Source organism: Trichosurus vulpecula, chromosome 2 (assembly GCF_011100635.1).
Source record: "Trichosurus vulpecula isolate mTriVul1 chromosome 2, mTriVul1.pri, whole genome shotgun sequence".
Lineage (NCBI taxonomy): Eukaryota > Metazoa > Chordata > Mammalia > Diprotodontia > Phalangeridae > Trichosurus > Trichosurus vulpecula.
The window spans coordinates 317,175,235-317,196,567 of NC_050574.1; the positions used below are offsets into that span (position 1 = coordinate 317,175,235).

At 39.6% G+C, this 21,333-nt stretch overlaps 1 protein-coding gene across 1 annotated transcript in view; it reads right to left on the reverse strand.

Moving 5' to 3' along the window:
• PXYLP1 (2-phosphoxylose phosphatase 1) overlaps window positions 1–14,183 on the reverse strand; it is a 52,919-nt gene extending 38,736 nt beyond the window's left edge. Inside the window, exon 1 of the mRNA XM_036742812.1 lies at window positions 13,966–14,183. The gene's annotated coding sequence lies outside the window, so the exon portion shown is untranslated. The remainder of the gene's footprint in view (window positions 1–13,965) is intronic.
• Window positions 14,184–21,333: the final 7,150 nt, after the last annotated feature.

A 21,333-nucleotide genomic window follows, 5' to 3' on the forward strand; every position in this document is an offset into this window, starting at 1 on the left:
TTATCTCCAACACAACCACACCTACCCTTGTCCCCCAACATTCTCCCACTCCCTCTAACTGTTCAAGTTCTCAATCTCCTCTCTTTTGCACCAAGCACTGGTCCCTCAGGGCAGTTATAATCTAACCACTGAGAATTCACAGTCAAGCTCCAGAGAGGCCATTGGAAAATCTTCCCACCAGCATACGCATCTCCTATCCCTCAGATCACCTTGTAGCTACAGCAGGCACCCTTCCCCCAAAAACATGCCTTTCTAAATTTCCTTATTTCTATTTAGAGTACCGCCACCCTTCCAACCACCCAGACTCATAACTTTGATGTCATCTTCAACTTCTCACTCTCCCTCACCCTATATATCCAATTACTTGTCAAATATTGCTGTTTCTATCTCCACAATGTCTCTTGTATCTGCCCCTTCTCTACTCATATAGCCACCACTTCACTACCTCTCACCTGGACTACTGCACTAGCCTCCTAACTGGTCTCCCTGCCTCAAGTAACTTCTTTCCCCAAAACTCTTATCCAGGTGCCAGTAATTTTCCTATAGTACAAGTCTGACCCGATCACTCCCCTAATTCAATAAACTCCAGTGGCTCCATATTGATCAAATATTATTTCACCTTTAGCTCATCCTTTTTTAATTTCTATTTTCTATAAGCTTTAAGGTACATAATAATTAGTATGGTAGCACATACGTACAATTTATAAATAAGTTATACACACACATATTGGGTAGGAGATACTCAAAATCTTTTATATTAAGAAAGGTGTGCAATCGAAAAAGTTTAGGGCCCACTGGTTTAGAAGAGTCGCTCACAATCATTCCGAGTACGATACTCTTTAAGATATTAAAAAAAATGTATTGGCTTTCACATGATAACAATTATACAACTACTATCTGTTGACTGAGGAAATAGATGACAAAAAGCTACTATGAATTCAGTAACAATTAAATGAAGTTATGTGTTATTAATCACAACAGCACTCACATACATCTGAAAAACAGCAATACATACATAGTGTGTGAGGAATTATTCAGTCCACAGAAGGTGCATTTTCTCACTTACTGTACTAAGTTAAATTGCATATTTTGCTAGAGCTGAAGATCAAAATTACAATGCTTGACACATATAGAGATCTGTGAACTCTGCATTAATTCCACAACACTCTTCTCCAGTCCTACCCCCACCCCACAAGCCTGAGCTTAAAGTTTAGGAATTATTCATCTAGACCATTTATTTGTCAATTAATAATGCAAGTTCTTACATAGTATTTTAAATGTTATTTATCTCACATATCAGAACTTAACTTTTCATGTGTTTTATGTCATTATTTCCAAAACAGACTTCAAGAGGCTTAACTGCAGAGGTTTTTACTAACAAGTACTCCTGCTGACAATAAAACATAGCTGTAAAAAGTAGGCACTCCTAGCTTGAAAGAAATATGAGGAGCCATTCCCACTTTACCCTTTATGCAGAAGTGGAAGGTTCAGAAGTATTGTACATTGTACATATTTTCAGACTTTGCTGTTGTATCTATTAGTTATGCTGATTTTTTTTCCTTTTTCCTTTTTTTGTCTTTAAAAAATAGTATTTGTTATATAGGATGGCTGTCTAGAAGGGATAATGAGGGCAACTATGGTGAAGTTTAAAACTTTAATAAATTTTTTTTAAAAGTGGACACTAAATTGGACTAACTAGCAAATCTAAGTCACGATCTTTGAAGGCACTGTAGAATACTGTTAGAATGTACATATCGTAGGCCCTTAAGTGCCTCCTTTTTGAACTTTTCTCTTCTCTCTACACTCTCATTTGGCAATCTCATTGATTCTCACAGCTTCAACTACAATCTACCCCATACGGATCTCTATGACCTCTGCAGAGGTCAAATCTCATCCAGCTACACAGAAAAGAACCAACAAGACAGAGAAGAGATCCATCAGAGGCAAAGACAAGAAGGCATAGGGCATTTTCTAAAAAAGGCAAACACCAAATAATGGAACTTCAGCTCTAAATTTTCATTTTAATTGGCCTTCCATCCACCCCTTGCCTAAAGGGTGTCATTCAATAGCAATATGGCTACAATCATGGATTTGGTAAGTATAGACAAACTACAACTTATAGCCAAAGTTGATGATGAAAATCTAACAGGGAAAAAAAATTCAAACCAGCTTAAAAACCCTATTCTCATAGCTCCACAGAATCTCTACTGACTATCTGGCATATACCCCAAAGTGTAAAGTCGGATTTCATTTTCTTCACCAACCACTTGCTGGCATTCAAGTGACAGCCTCTATTTATAGCCTAAGTACTACCTGGGAATAGAACCAAATCAGATGTAGGGAGAAAGGAATGAGTCCCAGTGGGTAAAATTCCCTTCTTTTAGTGTTTGCACAGTTAGTCAATGTTCTTCGAACTAAAAAGCATGTAAAAAGCACGTACTATACTTAGCCTAACAAACCACAATTACTTATAGTAAATAGTTATTAAAATCCATCAATTAATGCAGCTGTTTCAAGTTAATCAGTGGGTACTAGAATATGACATATAAAAGAAGAAAATGTACTAACTTGGGAATATAGGAAATTGAGAGAACAGAAGGAAAGATAATATATAGGTTCCTTTTTCTGCTGAGCAAGTCACACCCTATAATAAATCATCTCACTCAAATAAGAGACCGATTTTTCATCCTTAAGGAAATCCACAAGAATCATCCATTTATGCCCTACCTTTGAATACAATGCATTAAATTTTGACATTTCAGATCTTTGTTTTAATTGGGCACTGAATTAAAGAAAAACAAAGGAACCAAAGAAAACAGTTCAAAGTTGTTAAGCCATGTACAAAAAACCAAAGCTTTGATCTTTCTTCCCTCTTCAAATTTCTTCCTGCTCCAATAATAACACCCACAACTCATAGTCATATAGTGCTTTAAGGTTTGCAAAGTGCTTTTGATATTTACAATAAATCAATCAGATTGGTATTAACCCCAATTTACAGATGAGGAAAAGGAGGTTCGTAATAATTAAATCACTCACACAAGGTCATAGTTATTTAAGCATCTGAAGAAGTATTTCAGCCTAGGTCTGCCTGACTAACTGCAGTGCTCTAACTTATATGTATACAGCCTCTCCCAAAAATGTATGGCTTGAATAACCAAAGTTAAAGTGTCTTTTCTTTTTTTATATGAATATGAAAATAAGTATTTTCAAAAAGTAGTAAAATTACATTCATTTGAAATTCAAGCAACAGAAAAGATAAAAATTTTCAGTACATGGGTACTAATTATTCTACTTATGACTATAGAGTACCACAGATACTCCACATACAATCATGACATAGCTATGCAAATAACCATAATTAGGGCAAGTTCCATATATGAATACTGGGCAAGCCAGAATGCCTATGCTGCTGTACCCACTGGAACCACTCTCTAAGGACAAACAAGAAATGCAAAGGCAACAGCTTTCCATGGCCCACAGAGGTACAAAGTTCTTCCTAGCCAACAGTCAATCAGTCAGTCAACAAACATATACTAAGCACCTACTATGTGCTCTGCTAAACACTGGAAATACAAAGAAAGGCAACACCTATAGTTTACACATGCAACTTTAGGTCTAAGAACATTCCAATTTCCAAAAGTAAATCAAAAAAATGCCATAACACCTATGAAACATGTGAATAACTTAGCTAATAAACTCTCTAGCTGGGCCACCTACATGCTTTTAATATCCAAGCCAGGGAACCTAAATCTGGGAACCTTACAGACTCGTCTAAGTATGGACTATGACAAGAAAGAAAAAGAATTCGATCTATTAGGGACAAGAGAATCACAGCAGCAGGAAGGACAATGAGGAGGTTACTCCTGATTTTCTTACCTTCACCCTCTAGCAGATACCAAGCACCCTAACGGATCACTTTCCAAAATTTCCAAAAGTGAAAAATTTTCAGTGCTATGCCCTTAGACTTACCTGTATTTTGATTAAGTCCATAAGAAGAATAAGCAGTCAAGTTTTATGCTTTGTGTTACTGAGATAATCTTCCTGGCTGTCATTGAAGTCTAGAGGTGAAATAGAGCATTTATTAAGTCCTTATTATATTCCAGGCACTGTGCTATATAGCATTATGAATGAGCAATCCTACGGACAGGGATAACAATAGTAGCTGGAATTCATGTAGCCTTTTAAAACTCACAAAACACTTTATAAACATTATTAATTTGATCCTCACAACTCCATAATAGATATGTGTGTGTGTATATATGTGTGTGGGTGTATGAACATATATATATATATATACATACACACACACATATGTATATGTACATATAATACATTTTTTAAAAGATATTTGATCCAGCATACAAATATCATTTACTTAGTTCAAGGGAAAAAAACAGCACCCTGAATTACAGACCAAATACAATTTGTAGTTATCAACATCTGGGTGTTCAGCCGGGGAGCTCATTGTAACGGCTGGCCCAGAGTCACACGCCATTCTTGCTGTGGCTAAAAGGTCATCATACTAGGAGTTGCAACTTATGTGCCAACATCTATAGTGCAGTGTGAGGATGCAGAGCAATTTTTTTTTTTGGTTTTTGCAGGGGGGAAGGCAGGGCAATTGGGGTTAAGTGACTTGCCCAAGGTCACACAGCTAGTAAGTATGTCAAGTGTCTGAGGCTGGATTTGAACTCAGGTCCTCCTGATTCCAGGGCTAGTGCTCTACTCACTGTGCCACCTAGCTGTAAGATTGTTAACCCCTTAAAAAAAAAAAGATATTTGAGGTTCAAAGAGGTTAAAAGCCTTGCCTGTGGTCATACAGCTTCACTGGATCAGACTTAAGAGTCAGATGAGACCTTAAAGGTCATCTAATCCATTTTTTTCAGAGGAAACTTCAGCCCAGAGAGGTTAACTTTGTCCAGAAGTCACAAAAGTAGTAAGTAGCAGACCCAGAATTTAAACAAGAAAAAGTTGACAATGTTATTAATCCCAGTGGTCTCCCATCCAAGTAATAAACAGACCCAACCCTGCTTAGCATCTGAGGTCAGGTAAGAGCTGGGGAGGTGCAGGGTAGTATGGCTATAAACAACTAGTGATAAAGAGATTATTTGAACCCAGTTCTGACTTTATTCCAAGTCCAGCATCTTTTCATGAAACTATGCCGCCACTAACAAAAACATGGTTATTTGGGGGGTTATTTGCTTTTTGAGAGTAATGCAGAAGATACAATATGATGGACAAAACAAAAGGAACATTCTTCACACCAACTAAAACATTTTCACACTATTTAAAAAGCTGGTATAAGTAAGGATTTAACTGCATATCCACAATAGGTAAGAGGGTTTTTCTGAGTGAAGGAAAGGAGGAAAAGTGGCAATTTAAAAACTAGAGTTTAGTTTTTATTACAACTTCCACAGAATAACTGAAACATAAGACGTTAAAAATCATAGAATAGTACAATTTTTAAAATGAGAGGGATCTTAGAGATTATCTATTCCAACCTAATAATTTTACAGAAGAGGAAATTGAAGCCAAGAGAAGTCAAGTGACCTAACTGAAGTCATTCAGCTAGCTGACTGATGAAGCTGTGGCTGGTGTTCTTTCCACTCTACACATGCACCCTGTAACCAAAAAAACCCAAGTGTAAACAACTGGAAAGTACTACCAATATGTAAAATCTGACTTCTTTCAATTTTTTTTTAAGGTCCAATACGTTTCGGTGCTCCAGGCAGCTCTGTAAGACTACAGAAAACTGACCCATCTGCATAAGTACAGGCAGTTTCACACTGGGAATCCTAACACCAATAAAATCACAGATCAAGACCTAAAATAAAATTCCTGTAGATGTCCCTCTCCTTGACTCCATTTACCATTTCATATGCTCAAGGAAACATATTTGTCCTTTATTCTATACTGTACCTACTATGCTTCAATTTCTCTCCTTTTTATCTCAGCTCAACCCATTCATTTCTAAAATGACCAAGCATTCAGAGAACGCAAGAGCTAGACAAGCAAAGAAAATCACATATTCTCCAAATACAGAATGCAGAGATTTTTTTGTTAAAATATTTCCACCAAATTCCTTTGCTTTGCTTAAGAGGTATATTCCTAAACAGTTCCCTGTAGTCTTTTGCATGAAGATCATGTGTTTTCTAACATAATTTAAGGGGTATATTCTGACAGGTAAGAATTGGAAGAGAGGAAGGTGAGGAAATGAACTACTTTGCTGTTCCCAAGTGTAAAGATGAAATTCTGACTCCAATTCACTATTCAACTGTCCTGTCCCCTCTCTCCACATTCAAGATTAATCTGTAGAAGTCAAATGAAATCTAGACTTCTCACGGGACTAGAAGACGGGAACTAGTTAGTTATTTCTATTGGTAGCACTACAGTCCTTCCAGGCTCCCAAACCGGAAACCCTAGCGTCATCTTCAATTCTTACTTCTACTTCACCCATATTATCGATCTGTCAACACAGTCCTGTAATTTCTTTGAAGAGGTCTCATTCTCACCTTTCTCTTCATCCCCACTAAAATCACTCTAATCGAGGACCTTACTTCCTCTGTGCCTGATTACTCAATTCCCTTTCCAGTGTCTCCTGCCTAAGGTATTCTACCTTCCGATACACCCTGCATACTGTTCAGGAAGCCATTCTCCTAAAATGCTGTTTTCATCATTTTGCTCCCCTGCTAAAGAATCTACAATGACTTTTTATTGATATTAAATGCTTATGCAGATATCTAAATATACACACATACATACACACAGAGTCTCTGGATTGTGGAGGTCATCTCACCTCATCCCCAAAAGCCTCTTTGTAGAAGTAAAAGAGATTTGCAAAAAATCCTTCCCTGGTTATAAAATTGTGTGTGTCTTTTGACTCAGCAATACCACTACTAGGTCTGAAGGAAAAGGACCCACATGTACAAAACTATTTATAGCAACACCTTTTGTGGAGGAAAAGAAGTGGAAATTGAGGGGATGCCCATCAACTGGGGAATGGCTGAACAAGGTGTGGTATATGATTGTAATGGAAAACTATTGGGCTATAAGAAATGACAAGCAGTATGGTTTCAGAAAAACTTGGGAAAACTCATATGAGCTGATGCAAAATGAAGTAAGCAGAACCAGAACACTGTACATAGTAACAGCAATATTGTATGATGATCAGGTGTGAATGACTTAGCTATTCTGATTAATACAATGATCCAAAACAATTAATTTCAAAGGACTGAGGATGAAAAATGCTATCCACCTCCAGAGAAAGAACTGAGTCTGAATGAAAACTGAAGCATACTTTTAAAAATTTCTTTATTTTTCTTGGGGTTTTTTTGATCCGTGTTTTCTTTTGCAACAGGGCAAAATATGTTTTGCATTACTTCACATGTATAAACCATTTCAAACAGCTTGCCTTCTCAAGGAGAGGGAGAAGAGGGGAAAGAATTTGGAACTCAAAATTTTTTTTAATTAATGTTAAAAAAAATTTTACGTGTAATTGAGAAATATATAATGAAATAAAAATATACTGGGGAAAAATCCTCCCTTGCAATCTACAAACAAGACCAGGTCTACCTAATTCTTGAAAAACTTTCACTTAGCTATACTACCCACTTCAAATTATACTATAATAATTTCTTATAACCTATCACAAAATGCTCAAATATCTCAGCCTGGACTTTTCGGTTTTCCCTCCATAATCTGGCCTTTTTCCTAAGATCACAGGGCCATGGATCTAGAGCCAGAAAGAATGCTAGAGGTTATTTAATCCAGCACCCTCATTTTACAGGCAAGGAAACTGAAGTCCACAGAGGTCAAATGACTTGCCCAGGGCCATACAGGTAGTTAAGTGACAAGGCTGGGATTCAAACTTGGATCTTTTGACTCCAAATTTACATTTGACCTATCTAAACCGATTTCTCATTGCCCCTTAGTAACCACCCTTTGTTTTATTCAGGTTGCTTCACTAAACATCTCCCTGTAATCATTCCCATTCTGTGCTGTTGTTCATATTGCCAACTCCTGAATACCTTTCTTCTTCTCTATTCACTTAAATTTAACAAACCCTTGAGGACCCATTTTCTACTCAAAGCCTTCCTATTCCAAAGCCTAAGTAGTACAGTGGATTACAGGATGAAAAAGCATGAATCTTGGACTCCAAAAATCTGGATTTGATTCATGGCTCTAACATTTTCTAGCAATGTGACTAGGATTTAGTTTCTTCATCCATTAAAAAAAAAAAGCTAGCTCACAGTATTGTTATGAGGAAAGTGCTTTACACACTTGTAAAATATTTGGAATATTAAAGGTGAATTATTATGGCCCATACAAATCTCTCCCTCTGAGAAGTCTAGACTAGATGATATCTAAGATCTTTCAGCTCTAAATCTGTGATTCTATGATTTTATGTAAGGTGCCTTCCAGCACCCACCACAATGCTTTGTACAAAATAAGCAATAAAAGTTTCCTAATTGAATTATATAATTCTTATCAAAGTATAGTCAATATTCTTATAAATCAGACTTTCACCACCTTTTTGTAATTTGATACACACAATGGCTATAGATGAGGGGTGCTCTAGTTTGGTAATAAAGAAAAAAATTTAACTCTCAGTAGCTAACTTTTTTTTTTAATCCAAACCTAGCCCAAATTTCAAGACAAAGCAGAATAGCCCTTCATTAATCAAACAGAAGGAAGAGAAGCAGCAGGCCTCCCAACCACCTCACCTTTCTCCAAGGGACATGGCTACAGCCAAGAGATGGATTTTATCAACAGTTTTTCATATAGTAATGTAATGTCAGGTCTGATCTAAAACAATCTACCTCAACCACTCACAGGGATGACCATACCCCACCCCCAGGCCTTATCATCACCCTAAATTATGTCACCTTCATAATAAGAATCTCCTATCCTTTCTCATCTTCTCCTCTGCTTTGCTCCTAAATCTATTCTTTGCCCTCACTACAACCTCCTTTCCTTCTGTCTTACAACCCCCAGTCTCTCCATCCTAACCAATTCCCTCATCTTCTGGCTTCTTTTTCCTCTCTTCACAGTCTTGATCCTATAACTGACTAGTCCAACTATCCGCTGTTCTCAAAACTTGACTTCTTTGTTCTCTTGCCCTACCTACACCCTGAATCACCCACACCAGTCTTCTCCACTTCTTCAGATTATCTAACGGAGATTATCTAATCTCAATTGAGCCCACACTGTTGTATAGCAAAACTTTTATTCTCTCTACTCTCTATCACTCTTTCGACAGCTGTTTCAAACCTTCTCAGCACCCTTTCTCTCAGCAAATGTTGCCTCTTGCTTTACTGAGAAAAGAGTCATGTGCAGTAAGATCTCTCTTCTCTCCAATATCACACCTCAAAACTCCTCTATATCATCCCCCATTCCTTCTTTACTTCAGTCTGTGATAAAAAGATGGCCCTTCTCCTTGACAAGGCCAACCCCTCTATCAATCCTATCCTCTCTTGGCTCTTTCTCCACTGCCTATGAACTTGTTCCAATTTACCTCTTCTACTATGACCACTAGCCTAATCCAGACCTTCATCACCAACTGCCTAGACTACTGTAATAGCCTCCCAGTTATTTCCTCCACTTTCAGTCTCCAATCAAGCCTCCACACAACTGCCAGAGTAACCTTTACATGAAACAGATCTGATCATGTCACTTCTCTATAGCTTCCTATTGCCTACAGCTTGCCTTGTGGAAGCTGGGTGGCACAATGGATAGAGCACTGGGCCTGGAGTCAGGAAGACCTAACTCAAGTCCAGTCTCAAGCACTTAGCTGTGTGACCCTGGGCAAGTTATTTAGGCTCTGTCTCAGTTTCCTCATCTATAAAATAGGAATAAAAATAATAATAGCCCCTACCTCCCAGGGTTTTTGTGAGAATCAAATGAAATTATAATTGTAAAGCACTTAGCACAGTGTCTGGTACACAGTATGCACTATATAAATGGTAGCTATTATTATTATAGGATAAAATATAAACTCTTTATTTAGCCTGGCATTTAAGGCCACATCACTATCCTTCACATATTCTACATTCTAACCAAACTGAACTACTAAGCTGTTAATAATTGCACAGATGCTACTTAGCAATCTGTTCCATCTCAAAGACTTGGAGACACAAAGTTCCCCAACTTTCTATGTACTTCCTTCACAGGCTCCATCTCCAAACATCCCCCAAGCAGAAAGCGCTAGATGTTCAACTAGGATCTTATGCATGGACCCCAGGATGTCCTTCCTTGTAGGAGCAATAATTCACCTTCGGCCTCTTGGTATTCACACAGAGAGTGTCCCTTATTTTGAGAATGCATTCCTTCCTCATTTCTATCTCTCATAATCCATTTCTCCCTTCAAGACACAACTCAGGTGCCACTTCGTTTGTGAAGCCTTCCCTTATCACCACAACTGGCCCTGTTCTTTCTCTCTACAATTTGCCTTATACTATAATTAAAGTACATGTAGCATCCCCTCGTGGAATGTAAACATGAGAAAAGACTCTGTATGCCCAGTACAGAGCATAATGCCTTGCACATGATAAAAACTTAATAAATCTTTGTTAAATTGAATTATACCCCTAGAGGGCATAACTGCCTTTCAGACAACTTGAACTGGATGGCCAGGAGGTATCTTAAAGTAAGCATGTCCAAAATGGAGCGCATTCTCTCTCCTAAATCCTCCTCCCCTTCCCTATTACTGTCGAGGGCAACGTCATCCTCTCAGTCTCTCAAAACCTAGGAATCATCCTCTATCCCTCACTATTTTTCATCACCTATATACAATCTATTGCCAAGACCTGTTGATTTCACCTTTGTAACATCTCTCCAACATGCCCCCTTCTTTCCCGGGACACTTCACCACTCTGGGACAGGCCCTGGACTGTCCTGGACTACTGCAATAGCTTGTTGATAGGTCTACCTGCCTCAGGTCTTTCCCCATCCCAATCTATCCTCCATTCTGCCACTAAAGTGATTTTCCTAAAATGCAAATCCAACTGTCATCCCTGCCCCCTTCGAAGGACTTTCCTTTGGCTTCCTATCACCTCCAAGATCAATATAAAATTCTCTGTTTAGTGTTCAAAGCCCTGCATAACCTAGCTCCCTTATACCTTTCCAGTCCACTTACTATGACCCAACGACACCAGCATCCTTACTGTTCTGCCAAGACATTCCACCTCTCAATTCCTGGCATTTTCTCCGGCTGTTCCCAATGCCTGGAATGCTCTCCCTCCTCATCACTGCCTACTGGCTTCCCTGGCTTCCTTTAAGTCCTAATTAAAATCCTATCTTCTATTTGTTGCCTCCCTCATTAGCTTCTTGAGGGCTAGAAATGCCTTTTACCTCTTTTTTGTTATCCCCAGGGCTTAGCATAGTACGTGGCACACAGTAGACACTTAATAAATATTTACTCCTTAACTGATTGAGTCTCCTTCCAAAATAAACCATTACAGTTCAATTTAATCCAGAATATAAGCCTTTCCCGCAAAAAAAAAAATCTGACAAAAGAATATTTATGAAATGGGTTTTGTACTCTCAAGCAGCTGTCACGATTAAAAAATTAAGATGCTCTCTGCTAAGGAAAGCTTTTGCTTTTCATCTTCCTCATAATTTAAAACATATGGTGCTTTTCACAAATTTAAAAAATTGGGCATTATCACTGAATATCGGGTAGGTAGGCTCGATGGACAGAGTACAAGGCCTGAAGTCAAGAATTCACCTTCACGACTTCATCTTCATATGTTCAATTCTGGCCTCAGACACCTAGTAGTTGTGTAACTCTGGGCCAGACACTTAACCCTGTTTGCCTCAGTTTCCTCATCTGTAAAATGAGTTGAAGGAAACAGCAAACCACTCCAGTGTTTTTGCCAAGAAAACCTTAAATGGGGTCAGAATCAGACATGACTAAAACAAGTGAATAATAACAACATCACTGAGTAAGAATGATTTATTGCCAAAATGGGTTCAGCTAATATCTCATTAACATTCTAGTGATGGACTTATACCTTGATCACACATTCATGCTTATTATAAAAATAAAATAAGTTCCATTCTGGTGAAATTTGGTACACCAATGCCCATCCTTTGGTCATTCTGGAGTTTTAACATGCCTAAATTCTCTTCTCCCTATCCCATGCCCTCCTGCTGGATTTTTTCCCTTGATTTTACTTATTTGATGTTTGCAATAATGCATTCTTTTTACTCAAAGAGCCAGTCAGACATCAACCTTTTTTTTCAGAACACTGGAAAAATAAGTGAATAAAAAGGTGGAGAGAAATAATGGCTCCAAGTCCTCCTCCATTACCAATAACTCAAAACTATCAATATGTATAAGACCACATCAGGGCTTTGGCATACTTAAGAAATTAATATCATGAGGGAATCCAAGTTATTTGACGACATAAGCCTGTTCAAAGAAAATCATTGACAAAAGAACTACCACAGTAGACCCAAAAGCCAGAAAACAAGATTAGAAAAAATTGAAATCCCACACTCTATAAATTAGTTCTCCACTTTAACCAGTTTGTCCCCCAGCATAGCCAATGTTACCTCACCAACTGGTTTACAACTAAAAAGAAAAAACACATATCCCCCCCAAAAAAATCTATAGAGCAACCCACAGAAAAACATCACAATGGAGATAAGCTATTCCTACCTTCTTACCTAAAGAACTGATTCTTGATTTTCCATGTAGAGAGGAAAAGTAATTCCAAAAATAATGCCCATGATCTATGCTGGGGAATAATGATGGGGCAGGGAAACGAAGGAGGTGAATGAAATTTGAGTGAGAAGAGAGCAAGTGTGAGCTATGGAAGAGTTGGTAGAACACAGAAGGTAAAGGAAAAATGCTAAGGTCTTCTTCGACGAAAGGGGAAAAAGCAAAGGTTTATTTAAGGGGAAAAAAGGTGAGGAGGTTTGTGGTTTTGAAAAGGAAAGGGAAGAGAATGAAGCAGGGATAGCGAGGAAGGAGAAAAAGTGGACTTTAAGTGGGGGTGGGGGTAGGTAGAGAAGTTACTACCGGGGTTTAGAGAAAGAGAAGGGCTCAAAGATTTGGTAAGAAGGGGCAGTAGACTGGGGGGTGTAAGGGCTTGGACTAACTCCTCCCAAGAAACATTCCTGCCCTTTCAGAATTTGAGGGACAAGCTTGCTCTACCACCTGCAGCAGGAAGGGGGAACAGAGTGCAAGGAGGAAGAGAATGGGGAGGGGGGGAATGGGGAGAAGGAGAGAGAATGGAGAGGGGGGAAAGAGAATGGGGAGAGGGAATGGGGAGAGGGAAAGACAGAATGAGGAGGAAGAGGAGAAAGAATGGGGAGAGGGAAAGAGAGAATGGGGAGGAGAGGGAATGGGGAGAGGGAAAGAGAATGGGGAGGAAGAGAGAGAATGGAGAGGGGAAAAGAGAGAATGGGGAGGGAGAGAGAACCAAGAAGGGGAAAGAATGGGAAAGAAGAGAGAATAGAAGGGGAAGAGAATTGTGAGGAGAGAAGGGCAAAGAGAGTGAAAATAGAAAGGGATAGATAAAGAATGGGGAGTAGGGGAGAGAATGGGGAGGGGGAGAGGGACAATGGGGGGAGACAATGAGGAGGGGGAGAGAGAATGGAGAGACGACAAGGAAGCAAAGAGAATGGGGAGGGGGAGAGAGAACGAGGAAGGGGTGAAAAATGTGGCTCCCCGCCTCCCCGTTCCTCCTTGCCTCTCTCCAGCTGGTTCCCTCCCCCCGCCGCCAGCCCCCCTTTCTCCCCTCCGTGCCCTCCCCCCAAGCTGGTCTCCCTCTCCCCTCCGTTCGCCCGGCTCCTCTTCCAGTCCTACCATTCCCCCCTACCTCGCACTGCACCCCAAAACTGAAGGGGGAGGTGGGGGTGAGCTGGCGCCCCAAGCCCCACCGCCCCGCCCCTCTCCCCTGAGCCAGTCCATCTCACTGTCCCGAACCCCCGAGCCCGCCCGAGCCCCGGCCTCTCCCTCACCTCCCATGACCCCGGCCCTGGCCCGGACTCCTGCCGGACCGACCCGTCCTGCCTCCGCTTCGGCTCCTCCGCGCGCCCTCCCCGCCTCCTCGAGGGAGGGAGGAGGGAGCCCGCCGACCTCCCGACTGCGCCCCCTGCCGGCCCCACGGCGCTGTGCAGCCTCGGCTCCGGGAGCCTCGTTCTTTGGGACCCGGCCCCGGCGGCGCCGCGGGTACCGCGGGATTTGGGTCCCAGCGCCGTCCCCGCCCTCTCCCCCTCCTCCCTCCCAGTCGCCGCTGCTGCTCTCTTGCCACCCCTCCCCCGCCTCACACAAACATTGCTTCGTGATCTAGAGTTGGCCCTTTCTGCTCTGAATGAGAGGCAGGTGCTGATACAGCCACGTTGCTCCTTTGTTTCTTTGCCTTTTGCTTTTTTCATCACCAAAATGTGTCAGAAAGTCACTTTCATAAGCAAAATGTGTCAGAAAGTCACTTTCAAGCCTGGAGACTGCATAGCTCCCTGGTTTTACCATAAAATCAGGGACGGGTGGGACTGGAAGAGACCTTAAAGGTCATCGGGTCCAGACCCTTGTGAACAGATTTAAGGGGACACATACAAGAGCCGTTGTGGAGAAAGAAATGAAAAAATTTGGCAACTAAATAGATAAGTGAGGGGACATCCAGTTCAAAATGTACAATAAGCAGTTGGTGATGCAAAACTGGGGAATGAGAGAGAGATTAGAACTGGATGTATAGATCTTGGAATCATAGGCAAGAGGGATGATAACTGAACCCATGGGAGCTGGTGAGATCACCTAGAAAGGGGAGAGACAGAGACATTGAGACAAAGAGAGACAGAGGGAGAGAGAAGGAGAGAGAATAGACAGAGCCCTGGGTGCTCATCCGCACTTAGTATGAAACAAATGAAGATTCAATGAAGGAGACTGATGAATGTTTAGGCAGGTGGAAGGAGACCCAACAGAAAGAAGAGTCACAAAAACTCGGAGAGTTTAAAATATCCAGAATAAAGTCAACCAACTGTCAAATGCTGGAGAGAAGTTATGGATAAAGATTGAGAAAAGACCATTAGATTTGGCAATTAAGAGATCATTGGCAGTTTTGAAGAGAGCAATTTCTTTTGAATGATGAGGTCTGAAGCTAGATTGCAAAGAGTTTAGAAGGAGAGTGAGTGGAAGTACCAAGTGTAGATGGATTCTTCAAATAATTTAGCTGAGAAGGGGAAGAGAGATAGAGAATGATAGATACCAAGAATGGCAGAATCCAGTGAGGTTTTGGGGTTTGTTTGTTTTTTTTAAGAATAGGGAAGTCACAGGCATACTGGCAAGCAGCAGGAAAGGAACCAATAACTATAGAGAGACAGTATGAGAGAGAGAGAAATATGATAGTGAAGGCAGTCTGTTGAAGAAAACTGGAGACCTCTTTATCAGAGATTCCAGTGAAGGAGGAGAGACTAGAGGATAATTTTAGAGCAAGCGTTCTTAACCTGGGCTCTCGTGAACTCTGTGCCTCTGTGTGTGTGTGTGTGTGTGTGTGTGTGTGTGTGTGTACATAATTATTTCAATATAAATGGTTTCCTTTGTAATCCTAACTTATCTTATGTATTTAAAAACATAATTATGAGAAGTCCATAGGCTTAAACAGACTGCCAAAGGAGGCCAATATACAGAAAAGTTAAGAATTCCTGTGTAAAAGGAATATAAAACAAGGAGAGGACAAGAGGAACCTCTTGTTGAATGCCCTCAATTTTTTTCAGTGATGTATGAGACAAGATCCTCAGCTGAAAGGGTAAGGGAAGGACTAGAACTAAGGACTCAAGTTCAGTGTTGGTTTTTTTTTTAAAGCAGAATTTAATGGTTTTATTATTTTTTCTATTTACATTGTTGTAGTCCTGTTTTCTCCCAGTTGTGCTTAATTCACTCTGCTTCAGTTCATATAGTTTCCCATGCTTTTCTGAATTCCTCACATTGGTAATTCTTTACTGTACATTATACCCACTACATTTCTCTACCATAATTTGTTTATATTTTTTGTGCTCTCAACTGTAAACAACCCACTTTTTCCCAGTTCTTTGCTATCAGAAGAAAAAGATGGCTGCTATAAATATTTTGGTGTATGTGAGACCTTTCTTTGTGTCTGCCTCCTTGGACTATATGCTCAGCAGTGCAATCTAGGATCAAAATATATGAACATAGTTACTTCTTTTTAGCATAATTCCAAATTGCTCTCCAGAATAATTTTACCAATTCATAGCTCCACAAAATATATGTTAGTGTGCATTCCACAGTCCCTCCAATATGAACATATTTGCCACTTTGTTGAAGGTGAGGTGAAATCTCAGAGTTACTTTGGTTCTCATTTCTCTTATTATTAGTGATTTAGATCAAATTTTTCAGAATTTTGTTAACGATTGGTAATTCTTTTAAGAAATCTTTACTTAATATCTTTTGTCTATTTACCTTCTAGGGAATGGTCCTTGGTAGTATTTTGTTGTTGTTTTTTATAGGGAATGTCCATTGAGGAAACGGCTTATGCTGATACAAATTGGCACCAGCTCTACAATTTGTTATCTTACAGAGGTGCCTGGAGCACCAAGCCAGTGGTCAGGGGTCATGCAGCCAGTGTATGTCAGAAGCTACACTTTAACCCTGGTCTTCCATCAGCATATAAACCCTAGACACTCCCTAATATTTCTATAATCAAATACAAATACCTCTGTTTGGCACTTAAAGTTCTTTACAACTTTGTCCCATCCTATCTTTCTGACCTTCTTACACATTAATTCCTCTATTCTATAGGCTCCATGTACTTCCACCATAGGAGGGGCAGGGGAAGGGGGAGAAGAGAGAGGAGGGGGAGGAGGAGGAGGAGGAAGAGGAGGAGGAGGAAGAGGAGGAAGAAATAGTAGTAGTATTCCTGGCCTCAAGGACCTCCAATTGAGAGGGAAGGGAAAGTTATACAAGACAACAGATAAAGTCTATGCAAAGTAATACAAGACAACAGATAAAGTCTATACAAAGTAATACAATGTCAAGATGTAGAAAAGGTCTTGTGAAACTTATACAAAGCTTAGAAAGAATATAGGGATTCTAAGAGGCAGAGATAAAGAATTAGGCAGGGAAACAGGAAATTAAATGTCCTATATAGAGAATAACTAGCAAGCTCCTTTGACTGGAATGGAGACTTCAGGAAAGGGAATCATATTAAATAAGGCCGGAAAAGTAGGTAGAAGCCAGGGTGTGAAAAGTTGTAAAACCCAGGCTGAGGAGTATATGTTTTATACTACAGAAAATATGGAACCAGTGAAAAAATTTTGCTAGGAGACTGACGCGGTCAGATCCATGTTTTAAGAATATCAAGCTGTGTGGAGGATGAATTAAAGAGGACTCCTGTTTATTTTCCTAATCCACCAGCATGTGAACTAGTTCCTTGTAAATAGTAGATGCTTAATAAATATTTCTTGAATGAATAAATAAATCATCATCTGTCTCATAACTGTCATCTTCATTCTCACATTATTGTCATCATCACCATCACCATTATAGGAAAAAGTTAAGATACCACAAACTTTCATGTACTGTACTGGGTTGAACATTCCATCATCAATAAGTATATTCAACCAATATAAGAGGACGAAGCTGCTCAAAATGAGATAAGATGAAATGAAAGAGAGAGATAAATTAAGCAGAACAGACAAGATAAAGAGTATTGAGGACAAAGGGTGAAACAGTCTACATTTACTGCTTTTACTTCCTCGTAACCCACTCTCTTCTCAATCTCTTATAATATGGTTTCCCTCCCTACTGCACCACTAAAACTCTTCTCAAAGGTCACCAATGACCTCTTATAGGCTAAAGATAACGGTTTTTTCTTAGTCTTTATCTCCCTTAATTTTTCTGCACATACTCTTCCAGATAATCTTTTACTTGACTTCCCTGACTCCTCTCTCTCTGCTAATTTGCTTCCTCCATCCTATTTGACCATTCCTTCTCAGTCTTTACTGATTCACTGACTTCTCATTCTCTAAGTGTGGGTATCCCCCAAGGCTCTAACTTCAGCCCTCTTCTCACTCTACATTCTCTGTTTTGACTGATGTTAACCACTCCCATAGTTTTAATTATCACCTCTAAGCAGAAGACTCCAAAATCTTTATTTCTAGTCCTGACCTCTCCTCTGAACTACTAACAGATCATGTGCCCAGATAAATCACATTCTTAAAATGAAATCTCCTTGAAAGGAACATCTCATCATGAGCTGACAGCATAGTGAGACTTTGAGGCTTTCTAGAATGTAGAGCATGCTCATTAACAACCTTCAGGAAAGGAATTATGTGTTACTTTTTATGTTTTAAGTCTTTGTAAATTTACACTTATGAATCCTTTGTATTTTAATCATTTCTTTCACATGGAGGTAATAAGTAGCTATCCTACACCTAATTTACATTTTACTTTGAGTATCTGCTGATACCTTTTAGGAAGACCCTAGACTTTAGCCAAACCTAAGTAATTTTCCTCAGGGTTCCAGTGTGTGAGTATAAAGAGCTGAAGAAAATGATAAAGAGTCTGATCTCTTTCTTTATACTCCAGGTCCTCTAGGACTGAATACAGCCTGTACAAATTCAGAATTGTTGCTTGGTGTTGTTCATCCTTCATACTGGAAGAAGAGCAATGACATCATGAGAGTGATATCTTGACTTGTGAATAAGAATTAGGTATATCTTAGTGGAAGAGGGCATCCCTAGTCCCCAGGATGTCACTTTATTTTTGTGTTTTTTTTAATATCAACATTATTTCTCTATATACTTTCCCCTCTGTATACCCTGGAGCCCTCCTTTATAACAACAAAAAATTATTCGGAATAATTAAAAATGGAAAACCAACCATTACAACAACTCTCTCCATGTCTGACACATTTGACTTTTGTAGTAATCTGACCTCTGGAATCAGTATTGGTCATTGCATTTATTTTTAATTTGGTTGCCATTTTATGTTGGTTTTTATTTGCATTACTATAGTTTTTGTGTACATTGTTCATTAGGTCTGCTTATTTTACTCTGTGTCAGTCATACAAGTCTTACCAAATTTCATTGAATTCCTCATAGTTCTCATTTCTTACTCCATGATAAACTTCCATTACCTCCATATACCACAGTATGTTTAGCCATTCCCCAGTAGATATGCATACACTTTATTTCCAATTTTTTATCTCTCCACAAAGTGCTTCTATCAATGTTTTAGGGCACATGGGAACTTTCTTTTTGCATTTGATTTCCTTGGAGTATATGCCCAATAATGGGATTGTTGAGTCAAGGGAGGTCACTTCCCGCCATATTAAACCACAAGACAAAAGACCAAATAATAATTTTCCCTATAAATTCCAAACGCAAAGATTCCCATCCATCCGCCCCAAAAAACACATTCAAATCAGAACTTCACCTTTATGCATAGAGATACATATATACACATGCATACACAGAGTATAAATGACAAGGCAGAGGATGGTACAGTGGAAATAGTGTTTGCTATGAACTCAGATGACATGAGCTCAAATCTCAAATATCTGTATAACCTTAGAGGTCAAGTGACCTCTCTTTACCTCAGTTTCTTTATCTGTAAAATTAAGAGTTTGGTATAAATGATCTGTAATATTCCTTCTAAATCCATATTTATGATAATAATAGTTTATGTATGTATACACACATACACGCGCGCGCATGCACACACACACACACACACACACACACACACACACACCATGAAGCAAGAGCAAGGAATGACAGATGGGCAGCCCTTAGGCTCCATAGTATGCATGCAATTTTAAGGGGATACAGGGCCCCTAGTATGCTGAGTAGATTCACTGTGGTGAAATTACAGAAGAAATCGGACAAGTATCATACTGACTGGACAAGCACAGACAGGTTACAATCTACATGATTAGGAGTAACTACATTGATGAAGTTATAGATGTTCCGGACTATTGAAGTATCTATTTTTAACAAAATTGGAATTTCACAACAGTCTCCAGGTTAAACCATGTTGACACTCGTTTGGCTCAAACTCCTAAATAAAGTACGTTCTCAAACAAAAGAAAAAAGATCTTTCCATTACATGTTATTTTAAATTAACTCTTCCTGTGTTCCCATCTATCATAACTAATCATTGGCTACTTTCTAAAGTACCTTCTTTTTTTGTTTGTTTGTTTCTTTTTTTTTTTTTTAATTTTTGGACTGGGGAAGGCAGGGCAATTGGGGTTAAGTGAGTTGCCCAAGGTCACACAGCTACATAAGTTTGGTAAGTTTGTCAAGTTTGTCTGAGGCCACATTTGAACTCAGGTCCTCCTGATTGCAGGGCTGGTGCTCTACTCACTGCGCCACCTAGCTGCCCCTCTAAAGTACCTTCTAAGGTACTTATGAAGAGGTAGGCTATTTTTGTGCTCCCCTGCCCCAGGACTCTCAGTGGGATGTCTGAAGCCACGGAAGCAATGGCTGGCCAACAGGCAACAGGTGACTCTTGGATGTTTCACTGGATATAAAACTACTTTCTAGTACAAGGGAAAGAAGCATATTTACATGTACAAGTTTTTGAAAGTCATCCCTATGCATACAATTGTGGGCAGAAGAAAAGAAGCTTGTTTGACAAGGAAGAGGGTTGTTTATTCAGTCAAAAAGAAGCTTGGTCATATTGCTGCTTCCATACCTCCCTACTACAGAGCTAAAGCTTTTAGAAACAGTGAGTGAGTCAGCAGTAGGAGGTTGCTGCTATGATCCAGCAAGCCTGAGAGGGGGATGTGAGAACAAACATATGGTATGGAAGAACCAGCAGAAATTATTCAATTAAACTCAGCTTGACTGAATATCTCACAGGGTAGAGCACTGGTTTTTTCACGTGACAATCCAAAGAAACATCAGGACCTCCCCACTGCCTACTGAATAAAACTACAAACTATTAGACTAGCATTCAAAGTCTTTTACAATATGTCTCCAACCTGTTTTTAAAATCTTGTGTCTATTCATTTTCCTTCACTTCCCATTGGACTACTCTCAATCTCCCTTTCTCATATTATCTTCTTCCTCCATGGCCTTTCCCTTACCCAGGGGTGGGAAACTTGTGGGTCTCAAGACTATTTGTGGCCCTCTAGGTCCTGGGTGCGGCCCTTTTTTAAGGGATCCAAACTTCACAGATCAAATCCCCTTGATAAAAGGATTTGTGCTGTAAAAGGGTAAAGCCTTTTGACTGAGTCCAAGTTTTATAGAACAAATCCTTTTATTAGGGGGATTTGTTCTGTGAAGTTTGGATTCCATCAAAGGGCCACACCCAAAGACCTAGAAGGCCAGAGGTAGCCACGAGGCCACAGGCTCCCCACCTCTGCATGT